Here is a 24,174-nt window from a genome sequence, read left to right on the forward strand (position 1 = left end):
TTTTTGTTTGTTTTTTAAGTGATAAACTGAAAATATCTTCAGCAGTAAAACGTCTTAACAAGTCACATAATATGTTTGCAATAAGGCACTAAATGTGGCAAATATTTTTTTAGTTTCTGAATAAAAAGTGTTATGTTTGGGGTAAATCCAATACAACACATTACTGAGTACCACTCTCTATATTTTCAAGCATAGTGGTGGCTGCATAATGTTATGGGTATTATTATAATTGTTTTCAGGATAAAAAAAAATACATGGAATGGAGCTAAGCACAGGCAAAATCCTAGATGAAATCCTGGTTCAATCAACTTTTCACCAGACATTGGGAGATTAATTTACTTTTCAACAGGACAATAACCTAAAGCACACACACAAAAAAACTACACGGGAGTTGCCTACCAAGAAGTCAGTGAATGTTCCTTAGTGGCTGAGTTTTGACTTAAATCTGCTTGAACATCTATGGCAAGAATTGAAATTGGTTGTCTAGCAATTATCAACAACCAAAATAATAATGGGCAAATATTGTACAATCCAGGTGTGCAAAGCTTTTAGAGACGTACCCAGAAAGACTCACAGCTGTAATTGTTGTCAAATGTGATTCTAACAGATTTTAACTCAGGGGTGTGAATACTTATATCTGTATTTCATTTCAATAAATTAACCCAAATAAAGCGTAAGAAGAAAAATCGATCTAATTAATTTTGAATTCAGGCAGTGACACAACAAAATGTGGAAAAAGTCAAGGGGTTTTATACTTTCTGAAAGCACTGTATCAGGTGAACATTACACAATTATTATCTTCGACAAACTCTTTCTGTTGAACTGTCCTCAGCATTTTTTACTTTTATACACAACTTTCTCAGTCAAAGACTCAGTCCTTTTGCTTTTATCACTTCTTTGCCTGATCTTGTTCTCACAGCGACGGATGTGACCTGGCAGTTCACAGAGGTAGACATCTGAGTCTGCCTGGGAAGGGTAGGTCTGTCCTCCTTAGCTAGATGCAACTGTTGGCTGTCTTCACAGTTGTTCTTTGTAGCAGGGATAGGCACCAAATGATGTCGGTTTCTCCCGAGTGTGCCTTGTGGCCCTCTGACAAGGTAGTAGCGGGGATTGCGATGTGCAGATATCTCTGTGCTGTGATCCACACATTGTCTCCCGGTGACAGTCTCGAAAGGTAGCATTTTGAGTCCATCCACCTCTTCTCTCTTTCCCTGAATTGAACTTTTCCGAGATCTGGAAGTACTGGTTCCAATGTGGCTGGAAAGGTAAGTAAGGCAGTGCGTAGGCGACTCCCCGTAACAAGTTCTGCTGGACTGTATCCATTGCTAAGAGGTGTAGATCTGTAGGCGAGCAATGCCACATATGGGTCAGCAGCTATCTTCAGTAGGTTTCTGAGCGTCTGAGGGCTCATTCTGCTTTCCCATTGCTCTGTGGAAATCAAAGGCTACCCATCACATGATCAAAGCCATAGTTCTTTGCAAGTCTAACATTTCTCTCCCTGAAAACTGCGGCCCGTTATCTGTGAATAATATCTCAGCTATGCCGTGGAGGGCAAACATTGATTTCAAATGTACAATGACATGCAGACCTTGACGGGATGAGCTCTCTAAAAGTAGTAAGTGGTGCTCAATATGAATAGGTCTGCACCAGGTTTCTGCCAAGGTCAATCTGGTAGTTTGGTTGGCATGATTGGCTCTCTCACATTTGTTCTCTCCTTGACACACACTATGCAGCTCAATACTAACTCGCTTCACTGACTGCTAAGCCCTGGCCACCATACTGATTGTCTAGCACGTTCCCTGCATTTGACTACTCCCTGGTGTCCCTCATGTATTTTCTCATTGTGGATGTCCCACACCATTTCTCATTGCAGATGGTATTACTAACCTAGTGCACCTTTACAGAGGACCCTCATGCACAGTCAACAGAGCTGCCTCAGTCCAGTAGTGCGTTAGTGTCCTGTCCAGTCTGCAGGGGTCCGGCCATCCCTCTATGCAGTGTCTCATCACTTCTGAGCAGACGCTCTTGGTGCCGAGCTGCTCCCTGAGCTCCCTCAGATAGTGATCACTTGCCGGTAAGTTCTCAATTAATATGTTGACCTAGATGTTTGTATCTTCCATCAGTTCCCCATCAGCTCTTCTCCCGCTGCTCAGCACAGGTGTGCACGAGAGCCTATTGGCTGTGGTTAGGCTCTTTCCTGGGACATGAGTGATAAAGTAAGAATACCTCATGAGCCACATTCTGAATCTCTGGATTCTCGGTGGAAGTGTATCCTCCCAGTGAGTTTACAAGTGGCTTATTGTCAGTTTCAAACTCAAAGTGTCGTCCTATGATGAAGTCACTGAAGGCCCAAGTCAGGGCTAACCCCTCTTTTTCCACTTGTCTGAACCGTTGTTGTCACTGTCAATGATCTGGACTTGTGCACCACTGGTGACCACACATCAGTCTGCAGATGAGTGCTCTTGTTTCAAACTGTGGAAAGCTTTCAGCTACTCACATCCCCAGTATCACAGTTTTTTTAAGAGACAGCAAATCTCTTGGTGCTTTGCAGAGTTATGGACTCGAGTCACATGACTTGGACTTGGGTTTGACTCAAGTCACAAATTGAATAACTTGAGACTCAACTTGATAGACAATTAAAATAACTTGACACTTGACTTGGACTTGGAGCCTCAAGACTCGGGACTCGACTTTGACTTAAGACTGATGATTTGAAAAGATCTGGCCAGGTTTTGTAATTTTTTGTCATTCATTTTGTGGCACAGAGTCTACATTGATTACACTACACACAGCCAGAGACAAAAAAGCTGCAACAGATTGGCTAGTTAAATACACACTTGGCACTCTGATTGGACCAGCAAACTGTCAATCAACACAGGTTGGGTGACCTAGCAAACAGATTGCTGATTTGCTGTACAGCTATATGATCGGGTGCAGCGCAAACATCAAATTGTAGGGAGAGAGCAATGCCATAATAAATAAATATGCAGCTCCGAAAATTGTTTGGTGATCAATAATATTAACTGTTAACTTTGCAAGCTCACCAGCAATGGAGCAACAACTATTAGCATAGGCCTACTGGTCTTTTGGCATGTAACAATTGCTTGAAATTGATCATTTACTTATAAAGCTTGCATTTGGAATTTGTTGTTAAAATGAATTATTACTGTGGTGAAGAGAGTGCTATTTTTCTGTTGTTGAAATGTTTGCTGTTGCTTTTCAACATTTAAATGCACTGACACCCTACGTGGTAAATCTATATTACATTTAATAATTCAATCATTTCTAGCGTTCCATCATTCCATTCACATACCATTTATTGCAACACGTAGACATTTCTGTTTCATGTTTGATAGGCCTACGGTGCATTTTCATTTTTATAGCCAACCATTTCTTACCCTGCTCTGACTTCCAACTTGCGTTCGTGGCAACCGGGAACTTGGAAAAAGACTTGCTCTGACTGGGAAAAATTGGTTTGAACAGTGGTCCAACTCGGAATTCCAACTCGGGAACTTGGGCTTCTTTCTAGAGCCCCGACTTTCCCACCTGAAGATCACTGATGTCATGATTAGATTTTTTCGAGTTCCCAATTGTTTTGAACACTGCTTAAGTCCTATGTCTCTGTCATTTGTGTTGTGCGTAATAGGTGCGCGCATGCCTCAGTGCGCATAGAAATAGGCTACATGGCCTGCGCTCCACGCTTTGGAGTCAGAACACTGATGAAGAGAAAATGATTGTTCCATAATGCATGCGGTTGAAATATCATGAATAATCATTAAGTCTGATTAAGATGAATGTACCAATGGAACAATAGATGTGGAAATTGCCTTTTACATTGTAGAACCAGTTTATTGGTTGTAATTTCCAATTTGGTAATTCTATGGTCCTGTGGGCCAAGTGCTTATATTATGTAGGCCTACCTGTTTGAGATCCTGTTAGACAGATTTGATTTGGTTTCTCAAGGGAGACTGTACAGTCTTACCCTCTACCAGTGTGCCTGATACAGAGGCTATTTCTTTTGGACTATTGCCCATGTATATTTGGTAAATCTACCTGTGTATTTAGTATGACATGGCACTTTCACCATTGGGATCACCAAGACCTGTATATAAATGTGCACTCTGAGCACGTCAACCTGCCTTGCCTTCTGCTGATGTCATGTCCTTATGACTGTTACAAGGCCCATATTTGACAGTTAAGTAGGCTGATAAAGATATGTTGTAGATGTAACAGAATAACTTTACGTCTGTCCCCTCGCCCATACCCGGGCGCGAACCAGGGACCCTCTGCACACATCGACAACAGTCACCCTCGAAGCATCGTTACCCATCGCTCCACAAAAGCCGCGGCCCTTGCAGAGCAAGGGGAACTACTACTTCAAGGTCTCAGAGCAAGTGACGTAACTGATTGAAACGCTATTTAGCGCACACCGCTAACTAAGCTAGCCGTTTCACATCCGTTACACTCACCCCCCTTTTGACCTTCCTCCTTTTTCCGCAGCAACCAGTAATCCGGGTCAACAGCACCAATGTTACAGTATAACTTTAAACCGTCCCCTCGCCCATACCCGGGCGCGAACCAGTGACCTTCTGCACACATCAACAACAGTCACCCACGAAGCATCGTTACCCATCGCTCCACAAAAGCCGCGGCCCTTGCAGAGCAAGGGGAACTACTACTTCAAGGTCTCAGAGCAAGTGACGTAACCGATTGAAACGCTATTTAGCGCACACCGCTAACTAAGCTAGCCGTTTCACATCCGTTACATAGACAACATAATGAAAAAAGGTTATCTGGTAACCTCAATAAATAGACAAAGATTTGTAGTTGAACAAGTTGTTGCATGTAAAGATTTTGTTTTTACTTGACTTGAAAACTTGTGACTCAACTCTTAGGATGCACGACTTGACTTGAGTCTTGACCTGTTCTCCTTGGGACTCGACCTGAGACTCGGAACTTGTGACGTCAGACTTGCTTGTGACCTTGAATAATAGTGACTTGGTCCCACCTCTAGTGTATCTTCTGTTTTGTCTGGGTCTGGGTTCATCCCATCTACGGAGATGATATAACTGAGGAACTTGACCTCTCTTTTCCCGAACTCGGACTTCTCCATGTTCATCATGATGCCTGCTTCTTGGTCTTTCTTCAGAGCTGTGTACTCTCGCATCATGCTCAGCTTGACCTCTCCCCCAGTCAAGCACATCATCCATGTGGCAAACCCCTCCATCGAGACCCTCCGTCACCTCCGTCACCTTCCGGTTCTGCAAGTTTTCTGGGGCAGAGGCTATCCCAAATGGAAGACGGTTGAAAAAGTACCTTCCGAATGTAAATGTAGCACCGTATTCATCTCTGACCAATGACATCACTGCCTCATACGTCACTGCTCAACATTAACATTATACCACACCACCCAACTTGCGTTTGTATTGTCCTACCCACGTCCAGAGTATCTTTAAGTGTTGCATATGTTCTATCACGCCCTAACCATATGTCACGTCTGCTTTCGCTTGAGGGCGCCGGGCGCCAGGCCAGGCTATATTTGCCAGTTCTCCAGCTCTGTTCCCCACTTCTGCATTGATTGTTTTTTGTCTTCGTTTTCTTGTATGCTGACGCTGTTGCTGTCTCGTTCCATGTCCGTTATTCATTAAATGTTTGTCTCCCCGTACCTGCTTCGTCTCTCCAGCATCAACCATGTGTCTCTGTAGCTCAGCCTCTACGGTCTGTATAATGGGCTGTATGCACAGCCACCTGCATCAGTAGCATCAGGGAGTCTTTGTCCCTGGATGACTCAGGCAGTAATGGTGGGAAGACTGGAGTGAGAAAGACACAGACATGGAGTGGAGCACTTTGCCAATTAGCACCCGCAGGCTTGCAGAAGGAGGATGACTGAAATAGATGAGGCAGGCATGCAGAGAGACACAAGGAATGAAGAAACGCTCTTCAACCAGAGCTCATGTTCAGTTAGTGTAATGAAAGAACACATTAGCAACAGAACAACCTTCATCCGACAGATTTTTATATAACCCGCTCCAGAAATGCAGAGTGTAACACATATTTGGACATCTATGCCATTCCTCTCAATGCCATGCGTAGCCATACAAAGCCTCAAGGCCCCAAACCTACCCTAAACCCCTCGCCCCTAACCCGGGCCATCAGAATGGAGAGCCTAAGTAAACCCAGGGCCCGGACTCACAGGCCAGTTTAATACATACGGGCTCATATCAAAGTCCTGCTCTGCTCAGCTAACTGTTTTCATTATGCCAGAACAGCGGCCCAACACTAGCCCATACCACCTATTCTCCTGCATTAGTCTTTGATGTTAAACACACTGATATTTTGTCTTGGCTTATGCTGAGGCAAGGCAGGGAGAAGTAATGAAATTTCAGCTGCCTGGGGCAACGAGGAGGGCTCTCAGGTTGTACAATGTCTCAATGTCTTGTTTTAAATGTGATCCTCGCACACACGTTCTTCTTCTTGCTTTATCTGCATCGCCGGCAAAATTAGACCCAAGCGGGATTTTATTCATGATGGGATTTTGAGTCATGCTCAAAAACCCTCCACCTTGAAAGATGTTTCTCTTTTTAATAAACCCTTGGCGTGAGATATACTCTATGTAGATGAGGTTTTCTGCTCTTGAAGCACATAGTGAGGTTTGTCAACAGTCTGTGATTGAGATTGATCTCCTTGGCTATAGTGTAGCTAGTTTAGGTCTGCTGTGTCTCCAGACAGCCTTGCATGCAGCAGCATCAGGCAGCAAGCAGTCCGCCTCTATCATCAGCCCTGGCTGACTGACTGGCTGGCTGTCATTCAGACCAACTCATTATGCAGTCAGTCGGCTTGTGGATGGACGCCAGATCTGGGAGTTTGATTCCAGCTAATCTGCCAGCTTCTCTAGGGGAGACGCCCAGGGCAGCAGCCCCGGCCGGGCCTCTGAAGGTCAGTCATGGTTGGGTCAAGGGCCCCCTAACCCAGCCTGGATGGAGGATGTGAGCACCTGGCAGGATGTTTGTGGCGCTCTCCACTACCGCTCACCTGCTCTGCGCACCTGAGCTTCTGCACACTGGCACTGGTAGCAACCCCAGCTGCTACTGTAATTTCAGGCAAACTGGATACAAGGCCTTCATCTCAAGTTTTACCTTGCCAGCATTCATCAGTATACCAAAATAATGTGTTTGTTTTTGAGGTGTGTGTCTCTATCATAGCATACATATGATGTCTAGAAGCAGCTCAGCCTGTTCAGGCCAGGCTCTGAGTGGTTGAGTCCAGTACCATGGGCCTTAGACAGACAAAGCCTGACTCTAACACACTGACAGGCCTTTAAGCACAAATGAGTGGGAAGGAGACAGCTAATTGCCCAGGGTGCCATGGCCTTTCTTACACTGCTTTCGAACTCTGCCCTATCTCACTCCCTTACCGCTCTCTACTTCTTTCATCTCTCTCTCTCTCTCTCTCTCTCTCTCTCTCTCTCTCTCTCTCTCTCTCCTCTCCTCTCCTCTCCTCTCCTCTCCTCTCCTCTCCTCTCCTCTCCTATCCTCTCACTCCCTGGGTGTCTGACCTTAATAGCACTCTCTTTCCTGTGTGCCTCTGAGAAATATATAATCCAATAAGCACAGCTAACACACACACAGCGGGTAGAATCTCTCGTCTATCTGACATATGTGCTCAAGGAGGGATTTTTAAAAGCTGCGTGCCTGCCCTTGGATGTTAAAGTGCTGGATTGTAGGATTCAGTGTAGAGACATGGTGTGATGTGGGTTTCTGGGATTTGTTCAACACTAGTTTAGGTTTTCAATTGAAGCAGAAGCACAGTGCTCGGAATAGAGAGTACTGGCGTAAGGAGGATGTTTTATTTCTCCCATATTCTGACACATCCTCCCTAGGGAAACCACTCTCCTCTCCTCTCCTCTCCTCTCCTCTCCTCTCCTCTCCTCTCCTCTCCTCTCCTCTCCTCTCCTCTCCTCTCCTCTCCTCTCCTCTCCTCTCCTCTCCTCTCCCCTCTCCTCTCCTCTCCTCTCTCCTCTCCTCTCCTCTCCTCTCCTCTCCTCTCCTCTCCTCTCCTCTCCTCTCCTCTCCTCTCCTCTCCTCTCCTCTCTCTCCTCTCCTCTCCTCTCCTCTCCTCTCCCTCTCCTCTCCTCTCCTCTCCTCTCCTCTCCTCTCCTCTCCTCTCCTCTCCTCTCCTCTCCTCTCCTCTCCTCTCCTCTCCTCTCCTCTCCTCTCTCCTCTCCTCTCCTCTCCTCTCCTCTCCTCTCCTCTCCTCTCCTCTCCTCTCCTCTCCTCTGCTCATCCTTCCCTCGGTCAAGGAGACTCTTAACCACAGTCGGGTCCCATACCATCCCCCAAATCCAAGACCCTCTCCTATAATTAATTGCATCCACCTGCTGTCCCAGGTCTAAATCAGCCCTTCATTAGAGGAGAACAATGTAAATCAGCAGTAGGACTGGCTCGCCGAGGTCCAGATTTGAATTTACCTGCCCTATAGATATGGAGCATTTCTATCAATCATACAGTACTGGAGGAACACATCTATTCCATCCTTTAGTGTGGTGAGCCCAATGGAACAGCACAGTTGGTTACTGGCAGGCCTTCCCCAAATTATCTCTGCCTGGTCTACTAGAAGTGAATTAACGTCTAATCTCTCCAAATGTCACTCACTGCAGAGTAATACCATTTGACTTGAAATTCAGGTCCGTAGAGAGAACCTGCTTTTGGGGAGAAAAAAAACATTTATCTCTTATCAGCCATCCTCATAGCCCCCCAGCTGGTGTGTAGGTCCTGTCTGTTTTCTGAGGGTGTCAGTACTAGGACTGGTGTGTAGGTCCTGTCTGTTTTCTGAGGGTGTCAGTACTAGGGCTGGTGTGTAGGTCCTGTCTGTTTTCTGAGGGTGCCTGTACTAGGGCTGGTATAGGTCCTGTCTGTTTTCTGAGGGTGTCTGTACTAGGGCTGGTGTGTAGGTCCTGTCTGTTTTCTGAGGGTGTCAGTACTAGGACTGGTGTGTAGGTCCTGTCTGTTTTCTGAGGGTGCCTGTACTAGGGCTGGTGTGTAGGTCCTGTCTGTTTTCTGAGGGTGTCAGTACTAGGACTGGTGTGTAGGCCCTGTCTGTTTTCTGAGGGTGTCAGTACTAGGGCTGGTGTGTAGGTCCTGTCTGTTTTCTGAGGGTGTCAGTACTAGGGCTGGTGTGTAGGTCCTGTCTGTTTTCTGAGGGTGTCAGTACTAGGGCTGGTGTGTAGGTCCCGTCTGTTTTCTGAGGGTGTCAGTACTAGGACTGGTGTGTAGGTCCTGTCTGTTTTCTGAGGGTGTCAGTACTAGGGCTGGTGTGTAGGTCCTGTCTGTTTTCTGAGGGTGTCTGTACTAGGGCTGGTGTGTAGGTCCTGTCTGTTTTCTGAGGGTGTCAGTACTAGGACTGGTGTGTAGGCCCTGTCTGTTTTCTGAGGGTGTCAGTACTAGGGCTGGTGTGTAGGTCCTGTCTGTTTTCTGAGGGTGTCTGTACTAGGGCTGGTGTGTAGGTCCTGTCTGTTTTCTGAGGGTGTCAGTACTAGGACTGGTGTGTAGGTCCTGTCTGTTTTCTGAGGGTGCCTGTACTAGGGCTGGTGTGTAGGCCCTGTCTGTTTTCTGAGGGTGTCTGTACTAGGGCTGGTGTGTAGGTCCTGTCTGTTTTCTGAGGGTGTCAGTACTAGGGCTGGTGTGTAGGTCCTGTCTGTTTCCCGAGGGTGTCAGTACTAGGGCTGGTGTGTAGGTCCTGTCTGTTTTCTGAGGGTGTCAGTACTAGGACTGGTGTGTAGGTCCTGTCTGTTTTCTGAGGGTGTCAGTACTAGGGCTGGTATAGGTCCTGTCTGTTTTCTGAGGGTGCCTGTACTAGGGCTGGTGTGTAGGTCCTGTCTGTTTTCTGAGGGTGTCTGTACTAGGGCTGGTATAGGTCCTGTCTGTTTTCTGAGGGTGTCTGTACTAGGGCTGGTGTGTAGGTCCTGTCTGTTTTCTGAGGGTGTCAGTACTAGGGCTGGTGTGTAGGTCCTGTCTGTTTTCTGAGGGTGTCAGTACTAGGGCTGGTGTGTAGGTCCTGTCTGTTTTCTGAGGGTGTCAGTACTAGGACTGGTGTGTAGGTCCTGTCTGTTTTCTGAGGGTGTCTGTACTAGGGCTGGTATAGGTCCTGTCTGTTTTCTGAGGGTGCCTGTACTAGGGCTGGTGTGTAGGTCCTGTCTGTTTTCTGAGGGTGTCTGTACTAGGGCTGGTATAGGTCCTGTCTGTTTTCTGAGGGTGTCTGTACTAGGGCTGGTGTGTAGGTCCTGTCTGTTTTCTGAGGGTGTCAGTACTAGGACTGGTGTGTAGGTCCTGTCTGTTTTCTGAGGGTGTCTGTACTAGGGCTGGTATAGGTCCTGTCTGTTTTCTGAGGGTGCCTGTACTAGGGCTGGTGTGTAGGTCCTGTCTGTTTTCTGAGGGTGTCTGTACTAGGGCTGGTATAGGTCCTGTCTGTTTTCTGAGGGTGCCTGTACTAGGGCTGGTGTGTAGGTCCTGTCTGTTTTCTGAGGGTGTCTGTACTAGGGCTGGTGTGTAGGTCCTGTCTGTTTTCTGAGGGTGTCTGTACTAGGGCTGGTGTGTAGGTCCTGTCTGTTTTCTGAGGGTGTCAGTACTAGGGCTGGTATAGGTCCTGTCTGTTTTCTGAGGGTGTCTGTACTAGGGCTGGTGTGTAGGTCCTGTCTGTTTTCTGAGGGTGTCTGTACTAGGGCTGGTGTGTAGGCCCTGTCTGTTTTCTGAGGGTGTCTGTACTAGGGCTGGTGTGTAGGTCCTGTCTGTTTTCTGAGGGTGCCTGTACTAGGGCTGGTGTGTAGGTCCTGTCTGTTTTCTGAGGGTGTCCGTACTAGGGCTGGTGTGTAGGTCCTGTCTGTTTTCTGAGGGTGCCTGTACTAGGGCTGGTGTGTAGGTCCTGTCTGTTTTCTGAGGGTGTCCGTACTAGGGCTGGTGTGTAGGTCCTGTCTGTTTTCTGAGGGTGTCTGTACTAGGGCTGGTGTGTAGGTCCTGTCTGTTTTCTGAGGGTGTCTGTACTAGGGCTGGTGTGTAGGTCCTGTCTGTTTTCTGAGAGTGTCAGTACTAGGGCTGGTATAGGTCCTGTCTGTTTTCTGAGGGTGTCTGTACTAGGGCTGGTGTGTAGGTCCTGTCTGTTTTCTGAGGGTGTCTGTACTAGGGCTGGTGTGTAGGCCCTGTCTGTTTTCTGAGGGTGTCTGTACTAGGGCTGGTGTGTAGGTCCTGTCTGTTTTCTGAGGGTGCCTGTACTAGGGCTGGTGTGTAGGTCCTGTCTGTTTTCTGAGGGTGTCCGTACTAGGGCTGGTGTGTAGGTCCTGTCTGTTTTCTGAGGGTGCCTGTACTAGGGCTGGTGTGTAGGCCCTGTCTGTTTTCTGAGGGTGTCCGTACTAGGGCTGGTGTGTAGGTCCTGTCTGTTTTCTGAGGGTGCCTGTACTAGGGCTGGTGTGTAGGCCCTGTCTGTTTTCTGAGGGTGTCTGTACTAGGGCTGGTGTGTAGGTCCTGTCTGTTTTCTGAGGGTGCCTGTACTAGGGCTGGTGTGTAGGTCCTGTCTGTTTTCTGAGGGTGTCTGTACTAGGGCTGGTGTGTAGGCCCTGTCTGTTTTCTGAGGGTGTCAGTACTAGGACTGGTGTGTAGGTCCTGTCTGTTTTCTGAGGGTGTCTGTACTAGGGCCGGTGTGTAGGTCCTGTCTGTTTTCTGAGGGTGTCCGTACTAGGGCTGGTGTGTAGGCCCTGTCTGTTTTCTGCAGTCGTTTTCTTCCTTTAGACCATCAAACCAGATAGAAACAAAACAGCCTTCGCTTATTTTGCTTTGAGGAACAGCAAAAAAAGACTGCTGAGGCTTACCAAAGAATACAATATGTATTCCTTTGTTTCCTAGCAGCCTGTAGCGATGTATTGTATTTTTAATAAGGTTGATATTTTGTTCCTGCCAATGCTGACTCTCACAGTATGGAGAGAAGAGGGGTTTTTACTTCCTTTATTCTTTCAAATGACACAGACAATCAGGGAGGGCAGCTTCTCACAATGGGACAGGCCTCTCTTTTGAAAAGAACAGCAGGCTTTTAGGCCGACACCAACACGAACTAGCTTTACGGTGGCGCAATCATCAGACACATTATTAAACCCTGCTCTGCCCAATTTCAACTAATCTGGTCTGAATTGGCCAGGTTCACTGGGGAATTGATTCGTTGGTCCTGGGAGCTGTCCCGTAAATTGCAATGCTAATGGCGGTGCTGAAGCAGCCTCCGCCCCTGATAAAGGCTGATTTAATGGAGATATTTACCCTGTGATCATTTATCAGCCATTGACAGGTGGAAGGTACACCCCCACCCCTATGTACACCCACATACATACACACTCATAGAGTTCTGGAGGGTGTGGAACTGGGAAGCCTCTCTCTGAGTATCTGTTTACAGCAGACAAACCCCATCTTCGTCAATGTTGCTGAATTAAAGGATGTGTTTACCTGTAGGGGTGCTTCCAAGACGTCACCCCTCTGACATACCAGAACAAAGATTTACATGCAAAATAAGTTGAAGCTCTGCTGGGTTGATAATGCCTCTTCCCCTTTTGGCCTCAGTGATCCTTGACTGTCAGGACAGTAGGAAGAACACACAGTGAGATGTGGAAGGTTGTGGGGGTTAAGAAGAAAGTCTCTCACACAGCACTTATAAAAAAAAATCACAAATCCCACAATTGAATTTATTTTGTCTCGATTTATCCCTCTCTGGTGTATTGCTGCTGTCCTCACCTGACCTCTGACCTCTGTTTTCCTTTGTCCATGTCATCCCTCTCTTTTCCTCAGGATCCCCCTGGGGATGTGACTATTCTCTTCCTGTTCTCCCCCCTCCCTCCTTCCCCCTCCCTCTTTTACTGGAACTGCTGATTTAATGAAGAGCTGTGGTTACCATTAAAGCGGTCTCCAGTATCCATTTAGACACACTGTGTGTGTGTGTGTGTGTGTGTGTGTGTGTGTGTGTGTGTGTGTGTGTGTGTGTGTGTGTGTGTGTGCGTGCACGTCCATTCGTATGTGCATGCATGGTCAACGCTTTTGTCTTTGTCCAGATTAAACCATGCCAAAAGCATTGTTACTGAATGAAACATACTGCTGTTGAAAGTCTTGCAGGCGACTGCTTTGGCTTTTAAAACCAACTCTGAACTAGGATAACATCTCAATAAAAAGAAAGAGAATCTCCACCTTTCCTTCAGCTAATGTTTGCTGGTGTGTCTCACTTGTCGTGATGTGTGTTTTGTCTTAACGTGTCCTAACTGTTTATTTTGAATCCCAGCCCCTGTCCCCGCAGGAGGCCTTTTGGTTGGCCGTCATTTTAAATAAGAACTTGTTCTTAACTGACTTTCCTAGTTAAATAAAGGTTCAATAAAAATGAACTACATTTCACCAACTATCATATTTTTAGCCTTTTTAATACTATTTTGAGATGTATTTTAGTCAAAGACTTCAATGTTCTTCTCTTTCCACCGTAGATATTAAAGGTCATTTGAAGCTGTAACAAAGCCAATGGGCTACCCTATCCATCGAACGTTCTCCATCCAGCCTACTTTCCCCTTCTCTAACACGTTCCCTGTCAGCCAGTTAGATGTGTTTTCCTCTAACCTCCGTAACAGTGTATGTGATGTTCTCCGGGCTTTGTGCTGTCCTGCTGTCTGGGTAATGTTTTAATCGTCCTCCCCTTGCGCTGGGTTAATGAGGCTCTGAGTGAAAACAGAGACCCAGAGGCAGGCGACATATATTTACCTCCACACAGAGAACACTAGTACACTGATCTGTTCTCCTAACAGTAACCACAGGGCAACTTCTGCCCACACGATGAGCCCCTGGATGGAGGGGTGCAGGGGTCCTCAATGGCAACACTGGAGGCTGGTTGTGGGGCGTGTTGAACTAGAGGTTCAAATGCCAGGTTGTTGTTGCTGTGCACCCTCAATATTGCATGGTTGTTGACAAGGGATTATTCTGTAACCATAGTGCATGTTACTGGTGCCTTGCTACCCAGCCAAATACCAACAGACTTAGGATAGGTGCCCTTCACACTGCCAGACACTCTTTGTAGATCTCTGACAAGACCTGAAGGCTTCTCCACAGCACCCAACTCAACACCCTACTAGTGGTGTAGCTTCAAGGAAAATACCGCTCAAAATCTTTTGGTATCTGTTTCATTAGTCCACTGTGCAAAACGTATTATATTGTGACACGTAATGTATTCTGAAAGCTCTATCTCTTGAAAGCTTGATTGCTGACATCCAAATCATTTTGGTGGACGAATGAAACAAATAGCAAAATATAGTTTTTGAGTGGTATTTTCCTTTGAGGATTCTCCACACCACTGAAGCCACCACTACTGCTGGAAGACCTTGAGGGTTCTCAATCTCCACACCATCAAACTCTACACTCTATTGGTGGAAGTGCTTGAGGGGTTCTCCTCACATCCTAAACCAGACACTGGTGAAAGACCCCTTAGGTGTCCACTGCAATGCCAGATGTCAACTCGCACCTCCATCCCTTCCCTTCCCTTCCCAAAATCTCCCACTGAAGGCGTCTTTCACGTTGCCCAGCTGTGGTGTGGTGTGGTGCTCCCAGCCGGTCTTGGCCAGAGGACGCGGGATGAGAAGGCTGTCCTATATCGCACAGCAGAGCAGGGAGAGATAGGAGAGCCATAGGCCTGCCAGTCAAGTCGTCACAGCTATGGCATGAAGAGAGTCGTGTGACAAGCGTGACAAAACCCTGGTGCTGGAGTCTCTCAGTATCTGTCTGTCTCTCCCCGAGCAACAGCTCATCTTGAGATTCACACACACGCTCACACACACATGCACACACACACACACACACACACACACACACACACACACACACACACACACACACACACACACACACACACACACACACACACACACACACACACACACACACACACACACTGGAGAACAAAACGGCCACCATATGTGTGAATTTGTGTGTGTTGCTGAATGCTAGTTGTTGAGTTCAAGGGTGCCTCACTGCTGACTACACCACAGCGAGTAGGAACCTGTCACACTAGGAGAAAAACGAAACAAATGTGAAGTATTCACAATATTTATGTATTTAGTGCCCGGCTTTCCTGCATTTACCCCTTTTTCACGTGCTCCAACGTGACAAACTAGCCATGTAACACGAGACAGCGGTAGCAGGTTCCGCTCATGTTTTTAGTGTGTGTCCTTATGAAGGATGAGCTGAATCTTCAGGGTTCTGTTCTCTAAATGGAAAGACATCCATTTTTCATGGCTGACATTCTGTTCACGTCCTTGTGTTGGGCAACACGGCCCTACGTGATTTAGTGGCCTGTGTCACATCAGATAGCATCAGGTGGGGTGGAGGACTTGTGTCCCCTCTCATCCCCTCCTCCATCCTTTCACAGAAAGATCAGAACCACCACTGCTTTCGTACGCTCCAAATCCAAATGTTTAGTAACTCCATCATTTAAATGCTGATTGGATTAGACTCCCTGGGATCCCAGCGATTGTGTCGAGGGGGCGGGGATATATGTGATTGCGCGTTCCTGCCTGCCTGCCTGCCTGCCTGCCTGTGTTTGCATCTGTGTGTTTCAGGGAGTTCCTGTGAGGGGAGAATTAATATAAATATCTCTGTTTGAAGTAATCACCCCGGGCCCTTGTACCAAAGTGGCCATATTAATTTTGTCCTGAGAAAGGAAGCTATCAAGCGGAAATCTATGGTACCCTTTAATTTTGTGCCCAAAGATGGTTGGGGATCGATCGGCATGTCGCCACCAAGACATGCACCGGCCATTATTAGAGGACTGGACCATTTTTTTTTCTACTGTGTTATTGACTTGCTAATTGTTTACTCCATGTGTAACTCTGTGTTGTCTGTTCACACTGCTATGCTTTATCTTGGCCAGGTCGCAGTTGCAAATGAGAACTTGTTCTCAACTAGCCTACCTGGTTAAATAAAGGTGAAATAAAAATAAAAATAAAATAAAATTGGTGTGCATGAGAGCTCTGTGCTCGGGATTCTCCTCACAACCTTTGATAAGAAAACACCTCCAGGAGCAATTCTTTCAGTAGAGATTTCTTTGTGTGTATTTGTGTTGTGTTTGCACTCTCAAAGAAGCCCTCCAGTGGGGTATTTCCAGCTCTACCAGGTGTGCCTGTCCGTAAGGACCCCAGATGCCCCAGCTGTGCCTGACAATAAACGGAAAGGCAGGGAGCTGGCCCCAGGTGTGTCTGTCAGTAAGATGCTGCACAGCCCTGGGTAGAATTGGCAGGTAGCAGGTGCAAGGTTCACCCACGCTTGACCTACCGTCTCCTGGGTAACCACTAGCTCTGGGCAGCTTGGCCTATGGAAGCAAGGCTTAGCCTCAGCATTAAATAGAAGAAGACTAACTCTGTGGGCTCAGCTCAGCACTGGTCACAGCCACAATAGTGATGGCCTTCCTTCATCTCTCTATCTTGTCCCCCGGCTTCTAATGTCCCATCAGGGGCCCAGTCAAGCGACTGGCTGATGGCTGATGTCTGATGGCCTGAGCAATAGAGCCAGTGCTGTGTGGCGACTCCATTGGGAGACGGAATGGCAGCTCTCTAGTGAAGCAGATAGCAGTGCTGCAGGGCCCGTGGAAGACCGTGATGAGCCTCAGGCCTCGTCAGCTTCTACCGATCGCTATCTGCAGGTTAAAATGGGAATACTTAAACCTAGTTGTTATTTCTCATGGCTTTATACTCTTTTAAGAGTGATTGTTAAAAAAGTTGTTTGTGGGTATTAGTGGGTTGTTGAAGCGTTTGTGTCTGTGGCAGCACTCATTATGGTCGCCTCGCCTGGTCACCTGGACCCTGTTTGCTGACAGACAGGGATTAACAGATAAATGAGCTCTATTAGCAGAATTAATCCTGAGTCCATGAGCCTGTGAGTAAACAAACGCACATGCACGCTCGCGCACACACTCATATGCGAGGACATACGCACACACGCCATGCGTCTCAGATAACTGGCTACAGTTGCGTTCACAGGGGCACATGCCAGTGTGGGGTGAAAAGGGGGGGGTAACAGTCTGTTGTGTGTGCATTCAAACTAGAGGATTGGCGTTTGATGAGTCATTCATGTTCGTGATGATATATTATGCATGTTTGTATGTGACATGTGTTCTGTATTGTATCATGTGCCTGTCTGTATGCACAAGCCACAACGTTCCTCAGGCTAATGGCCATAATAGAACAGTGTCATGTTTTTACTGCTCTTACTATTGGTCTCACTCAGTACAATGCAGAAGAGAAGATTATGTTGATCTCATTGGGGGGTAAACTGTCTTTAGCACTTTTTGGATCCAAGATGACTTAGCAGTAAGTCTTCCCGTCGTATCGTCTCTCTGTAAATATCTGTAAATATCGTATTTTTTTTCGTTTTAGATATTTTTCTTCGCATATCTTTAAAAACATTTTGCTAAACCTAAGCTTCCAAATACTCTCCTGCAATCCGCCTCACCCAAAAGTTTTTATATTTACTTCGGAACCGGAACCCCTCAACTGAAGCTAGCCAGCTAACCACCAGCTATGCTAGCGGTCTTCAGCTAACCGGTCATCAGCTAACCTTTAGCTCGGAAAGCTCTCGCCAGTTCGAACAACGCGACGCTAACCAGAGCATAACGGACCTATTTATTTTTTATCCCCGGATTCCCTCCGCAAACGGAACATTTGTTTTTTCAGCTGGATCTTCACAACTAGCTATCGAGCTAAACCGCAAACCTGGTTGACTACTCCTGGCTAGCGTTTCCACCCACGTAGCTTGAAGCTAGCCCGGCCAGAGCTCCTGTGTTCCTAGCATACTCCTGGGCTTCTATACCCGGATCCACGACCGGTCTATCGATGTCACTGCATGAAGAGGAATAAACAGACTCACCCCATCGCGACGTCCTCCAAAGGCTAACTCTCTAGCCCTCGCTATCTCCTTGCTTGCTAATTCGGCATGCTAACTGCTAGCTTGTTTAGCCCAGGTCCGCTAACTACTACCTTGTTTACCCCGGCCTGCTAATCTGTTAGCTTGTTCGCACAGGCCTGCTAACCGTCTGCATCGCAGTGGCCCATATGTACTTTCTATCTCTTCCTGATTTTTAAAAATTGTTTATACCTTCCGGAAACCTGCCTCACCCAATGTGATACGGAATCGCTATTATTTTTAATTTTTAGAACACACTCAAGAACCTCCAAAAGCTAACCAGCTAACTAGCTACAAGCTATTTAGTCATTATTTTTTTTTAACCTGGATAACACTCGCCAGTCCAGCCCCCCTGCCCCATCCACCGCTGCCCCTGGACTCTGATCACTTGGCTACATAGCTGATGCACGCTGGACTGTCCATTAATCACGGTACTCCATTCTGCTTGTTTGTTTTATCTGTCGGCCCGTTGCCTAGTCAATGCCATTTTACCTGCTGTTGTTATGCTAGCTGTTTAGCTGTTGTCTCACCCACTGTTTTAGCTAGCTTTCCCAATTCAACACCTGTGATTACTGTATGCCTCGCTGTATGTCTCTCTCAAATGTCAATATGCCTTGTATACTGTTGCTCAGGTTAGTTATGGTCAGACTCCAAAAAAGGGCACATCGCGCACCACTACCTAGCATTCTTCTTGCCAATGTCCAGTCTCTTGACAACAAGGTTGACGAAATCCGAGCAAGGGTGGCATTCCAGAGGGACATCAGAGACTGCAACGTCCTATGCTTCACCGAAACATGGCTCACTGGGAAGACGCTATCCGATGCGGTGCAGCCAACGGGTTTCTCCACGCATCGCGCCGACAGAAACAAACATCTTTCTGGTAAGAAGAGTGGCGGGGGCGTATGCCTCATGACTAACGAGACATGGTGTGATGAAGGAAACATACAGGAACTCAAATCCTTCTGTTCACCCGATTTAGAATTCCTCACAATCAAATGTAGACCGCATTATCTTCCAAGAGAATTCTCTTCGATTATAATCACAGCCGTATATATCCCCCCCCAAGCAGACACATCGATGGCTCTGAACGAACTTTATTTAACTCTAAGCAAACTGGAAACCATGTATCCGGAGGCTGCATTCATTGTAGCTGGGGATTTTAACAAAGCTAATCTGAATACAAGACTCCTTAAATTTTATCAGCATATCGATTGCGCAACCAGGGGTGGTAAAACCTTGGATCATTGTTACTCTAAATTCCGCTAAGCATATAAGGCCCTGCCCCGCCCCCCTTTTGGAAAAGCTGACCACGACTCCATTTTGCTGATCCCTGCCTACAGGCAGAAACTAAAACAAGAGGCTCCCACGCTGAGGTCTGTCCAACGCTGGTCAGACCAAGCTGACTCCACACTCCAAGACTGCTTCCATCACGTGGACTGGGACATGTTTCATATTGCGTCAGATAAAAATATTGACGAATACGCTGATTCGGTGTGCGAGTTCATTAGAACGTGCGTCGAAGATGTCGTTCCCATAGCAACGATAAAAACATTCCCTAACCAGAAACCGTGGATTGATGGCAGCATTCGCGTGAAACTGAAAGCGCGAACCACTGCTTTTAATCAGGGCAAGGTGTCTGGTAACATGTCCGAATATAAACAATGCAGCTATGCCCTCCGCAAGGCTATCAAACAAGCTAAGCGTCAGTACAGAGACAAAGTGGAATCTCAATTCAATGGCTCAGACAAAAGAGGCATGTGGCAGGGTCTACAGTCAATCACGGACTACAAGAAGAAACCCAGCCCAGTCACGGACCAGGATGTCTTGCTCCCAGGCAGACTAAATAACTTTTTTGCCCGCTTTGAGGACAATACAGTGCCACTGACACGGCCTGCAACGAAAACATGCGGTCTCTCCTTCACTGCAGCCGAGGTGAGTAAGACATTTAAACGTGTTAACCCTCGCAAGGCTGCAGGCCCAGACGGCATCCCCAGCCGCGCCCTCAGAGCATGCGCAGACCATCTGGCCGGTGTATTTACGGACATATTCAATCAATCCCTATACCAGTCTGCTGTTCCCACATGCTTCAAGAGGGCCACCATTGTTCCTGTTCCCAAGAAAGCTAAGGTAACTGAGCTAAACGACTACCGCCCGTAGCACTCACTTCCGTCATCATGAAGTGCTTTGAGAGACTAGTCAAGGACCATATCACCTCCACCCTACCTGACACCCTAGACCCACTCCAATTTGCTTACCGCCCAAATAGGTCCACAGACGATGCAATCTCAACCACACTGCACACTGCCCTAACCCACCTGGACAAGAGGAATACCTATGTGAGAATGCTGTTCATCGACTACAGCTCGGCATTCAACACCATAGTACCCTCCAAGCTCGTCATCAAGCTCGAGACCCTGTGCAACTGGGTACTGGACTTCCTGACGGGCCGCCCCCAGGTGGTGAGGGTAGGCAACAACATCTCCTCCCCGCTGATCCTCAACGCGGGGGCCCCAAAAGGGTGCGTTCTGAGTCCTCTCCTGTACTCCCTGTTCACCCACGACTGCGTGGCCACGCACGCCTCCAACTCAATCATAAAGTTTGCGGACGACACAACAGTGGTAGGCTTGATTACCAACAACGACGAGACGGCCTACAGGGAGGAGGTGAGGGCCCTCGGAGTGTGGTGTCAGGAAAATAACCTCACACTCAACGTCAACAAAACTAAGGAGATGATTGTGGACTTCAGGAAACAGCAGAGGGAACACCCCCCTATCCACATCGATGGAACAGTAGTGGAGAGGGTAGCAAGTTTTAAGTTCCTCGGCATACACATCACAGACAAACTGAATTGGTCCACTCACACTGACAGCGTCGTGAAGAAGGCGCAGCAGCGCCTCTTCAACCTCAGGAGGCTGAAGAAATTCGGCTTGTCACCAAAAGCACTCACAAACTTCTACAGATGCACAATCGAGAGCATCCTGGCGGGCTGTATCACCGCCTGGTACGGCAACTGCTCCGCCCTCAACCGTAAGGCTCTCCAGAGGGTAGTGAGGTCTGCACAACGCATCACCGGGGGCAAACTACCTGCCCTCGAGGACACCTACACCACCCGATGTTACAGGAAGGCCATAAAGATCATCAAGGACATCAACCACCCGAACCACTGCCTGTTCACCCCGCTATCATCCAGAAGGCGAGGTCAGTACAGGTGCATCAAAGCTGGGACCGAGAGACTGAAAAACAGCTTCTATCTCAAGGCCATCAGACTGTTAAACAGCCACCACTAACATTGAGTGGCTGCTGCCAACACACTGTCATTGACACTGACCCAACTCCAGCCACTTTAATAATGGGAATTGATGGGAAATGATGTAAATATATCACTAGCCACTTTAAACAATGCTACCTTATATAATGTTACTTACCCTACATTATTCATCTCATATGCATAAGTATATACTGTACTCTACATCATTGACTGCATCCTTATGTAATACATGTATCACTAGCCACTTTAACTATGCCACTTTGTTTACTTTGTCTACATACTCATCTCATATGTATATACTGTACTCGATACCATCTACTGTATGCTGCTCTGTACCATCACTCATTCATATATCCTTATGTACATATTCTTTATCCCCTTACACTGTGTATAAGACAGTAGTTTTGGAATTGTTAGTTAGATTACTTGTTGGTTATCACTGCATTGTAGGAAATAGAAGCACAAGCATTTCGCTACACTCGCATTAACATCTGCTAACCATGTGTATGTGACAAATACAATTTGATTTGATTTGATTGTTTTAGTTCACAATGGAGCCCCTAGTCCCACTCCTCATACCCCTGATACCTCCTTTGTCCCACCTCCCACATATGCGGTGACCTCACCCATTACAACCAGCATGTCCAGAGATAAAACGTCTCTCATCATCACCCAGTGCCTGGGCTTACCTCCGCCGTACCCGCACCCCACCATACCCCTGTCTGCGCATTATGCCTTGAATATATTCTACCATGCCCAGAAACCTGCTCCTCTTATTCTCTGTCCCCAACGCTCTAGTCGACCAGTTTTGATAGCCTTTAGCCGCACCCTCATACTACTCCTTCTCTGTTCCGCGGGTGATGTGGAGGTAAACCCAGGCCCTGCATGTCCCCAGGCACCCTCATTTGTTGACTTCTGTGATCGAAAAGCCTTGGTTTCATGCATGTCAACATCAGAAGCCTCCTCCCTAAGTTTGTTTTACTCACTGCTTTAGCACACTCTGCTAACCCTGATGTCCTTGCCGTGTCTGAATCCTGGCTCAGGAAGGCCACCAAAAATTCAGAGATTTCCATACCCAACTATAACATCTTCCGTCAAGATAGAACTGCCAAAGGGGAGGAGTTGCAGTCTACTGCAGAGATAGCCTGCAAAGTAATGTCATACTTTCCAGGTCCATACCCAAACAGTTCGAACTACTAATTCTGAAAATTACTCTCTCCAGAAATAAGTCTCTCACTGTTGCCGCCTGCTACCGACCCCCCTCAGCTCCCAGCTGTGCCCTGGACACCATTTGTGAATTGATTGCCCCCCATCTAGCTTCAGAGTTTGTTCTGTTAGGTGACCTAAACTGGGATATGCTTAACACCCCGGCAGTCCTACAATCTAAGCTAGATGCCCTCAATCTCACACAAATCATCAAGGAACCCATCAGGGACAACCCTAACTCTGTAAACAAGGGCACCCTCATAGACGTCATCCTGACCAACTGGCCCTCCAAATACACCTCCGCTGTCTTCAACCAGGATCTCAGCGACCACTGCCTCATTGCCTGTATCCGCTACGGTGCCGCAGTCAAACGACTACCCCTCATCACTGTCAAACGCTCCCTAAAACACTTCTGTGAGCAGGCCTTTCTAATCGACCTGGCCCGGGTATCCTGGAAGGACATTGACCTCATCCCGTCAGTTGAGGATGCCTGGTCATTCTTTAAGAGTAACTTCCTCACCATTTTAGATAAGCATTCTCCGTTCAAAAAATGCAGAACTAAGAACAGATGCAGCCCTTGGTTCACTCCAGACCTGACTGCCCTCGACCAGCACAAAAACATCCTGTGGCGGACTGCAATAGCATCAAACAGTCCCCGCGATATGCAACTGTTCAGGGTAGTCAGGAACCAATACACGCAGTCAGTCAGGAAAGCTAAGGCCAGCTTCTTCAGGCAGAAGTTTGCATCCTGTAGCTCCAACTCCAAAAAGTTCTGGGACACTGTGAAGTCCATGGAGAACAAGAGCACCTCCTCCCAGCTGCCCACTGCACTGAGGCTAGGGAACACGGTCACCACCGACAAATCCATGATTATCGAAAACTTCAACAAGCATTTCTCAACGGCTGGCCATGCCTTCCGCCTGGCTACTCCAACCTCGGCCAACAGCTCCGGCCCCCCCGCAGCTCCTCGCCCAAGCCTCTCCAGGTTCTCCTTTACCCAAATCCAGATAACAGATGTTCTGAAAGAGCTGCAAAACCTGGACCCGTATAAATCAGCAGCGCTTGACAATCTGGACCCTCTATTTCTGAAACTATCCGCCGCCATTGTCGCAACTCCTATTACCAGCCTGTTCAACCTCTCTTTCATATCGTCTGAGATCCCCAAGGATTGGAAAGCTGCTGCAGTCATCCCCCTCTTCAAAGGGGGAGACACCCTGGACCCAAACTGTTACAGACCTATATCCATTCTGCCCTGCCTATCTAAGGTCTTCGAAAGCCAAGTCAACAAACAGGTCACTGACCATCTCGAATCCCACCGTACCTTCTCCGCTATGCAATCTGGTTTCCGAGCCGGTCAAGGGTGCACCTCAGCCACACTCAAGGTACTAAACGACATCATAACCGCCATCGTTAAAAGACAGTACTGTGCAGCCGTCTTCATCGACCTTGCCAAGGCTTTCGACTCTGTCAATCACCAGATTCTTATCGGCAGACTCAGTAGCCTCGGTTTTTCGGATGACTGCCTTGCCTGGTTCACCAATTACTTTGCAGACAGAGTTCAGTGTGTCAAATCGGAGGGCATGCTGTCCGGTCCTCTGGCAGTCTCTATGGGGGTGCCACAGGGTTCAATTCTCGGGCCGACTCTTTTCTCTGTATATATCAATGATGTTGGTCTTGCTGCGGGCGATTCCCTGATCCACCTCTACGTAGACGACACCATTCTATATACTTTCGGCCCGTCATTGG

At 47.4% G+C, this 24,174-nt stretch overlaps 1 protein-coding gene and 1 long non-coding RNA gene across 18 annotated transcripts in view; both read left to right on the forward strand.

Annotated features, from left to right (window-relative positions):
* The window catches only part of LOC118387587 (guanine nucleotide exchange factor VAV2), a 247,064-nt gene that overhangs the window by 75,008 nt on the left and 147,882 nt on the right, over positions 1–24,174 (forward strand). The window lies entirely within an intron of this gene.
* On the forward strand, positions 8,596–11,575 carry LOC127931841 (uncharacterized). Of its 5 annotated transcripts, none has more exons than XR_008143239.1 (4): positions 8,596–9,686; positions 9,733–9,778; positions 10,005–10,322; positions 11,511–11,575. It is a non-coding gene; the product is annotated as an uncharacterized LOC127931841 (long non-coding RNA). The 5 variants fall into 5 exon arrangements; XR_008143236.1 differs by lacking the exon at positions 11,511–11,575 and adding an exon at positions 11,235–11,353; XR_008143238.1 differs by lacking the exon at positions 11,511–11,575 and adding an exon at positions 10,869–10,933.

This window comes from Oncorhynchus keta, chromosome 9 (genome assembly GCF_023373465.1).
Source record: "Oncorhynchus keta strain PuntledgeMale-10-30-2019 chromosome 9, Oket_V2, whole genome shotgun sequence".
Classification (NCBI taxonomy): domain Eukaryota; kingdom Metazoa; phylum Chordata; class Actinopteri; order Salmoniformes; family Salmonidae; genus Oncorhynchus; species Oncorhynchus keta.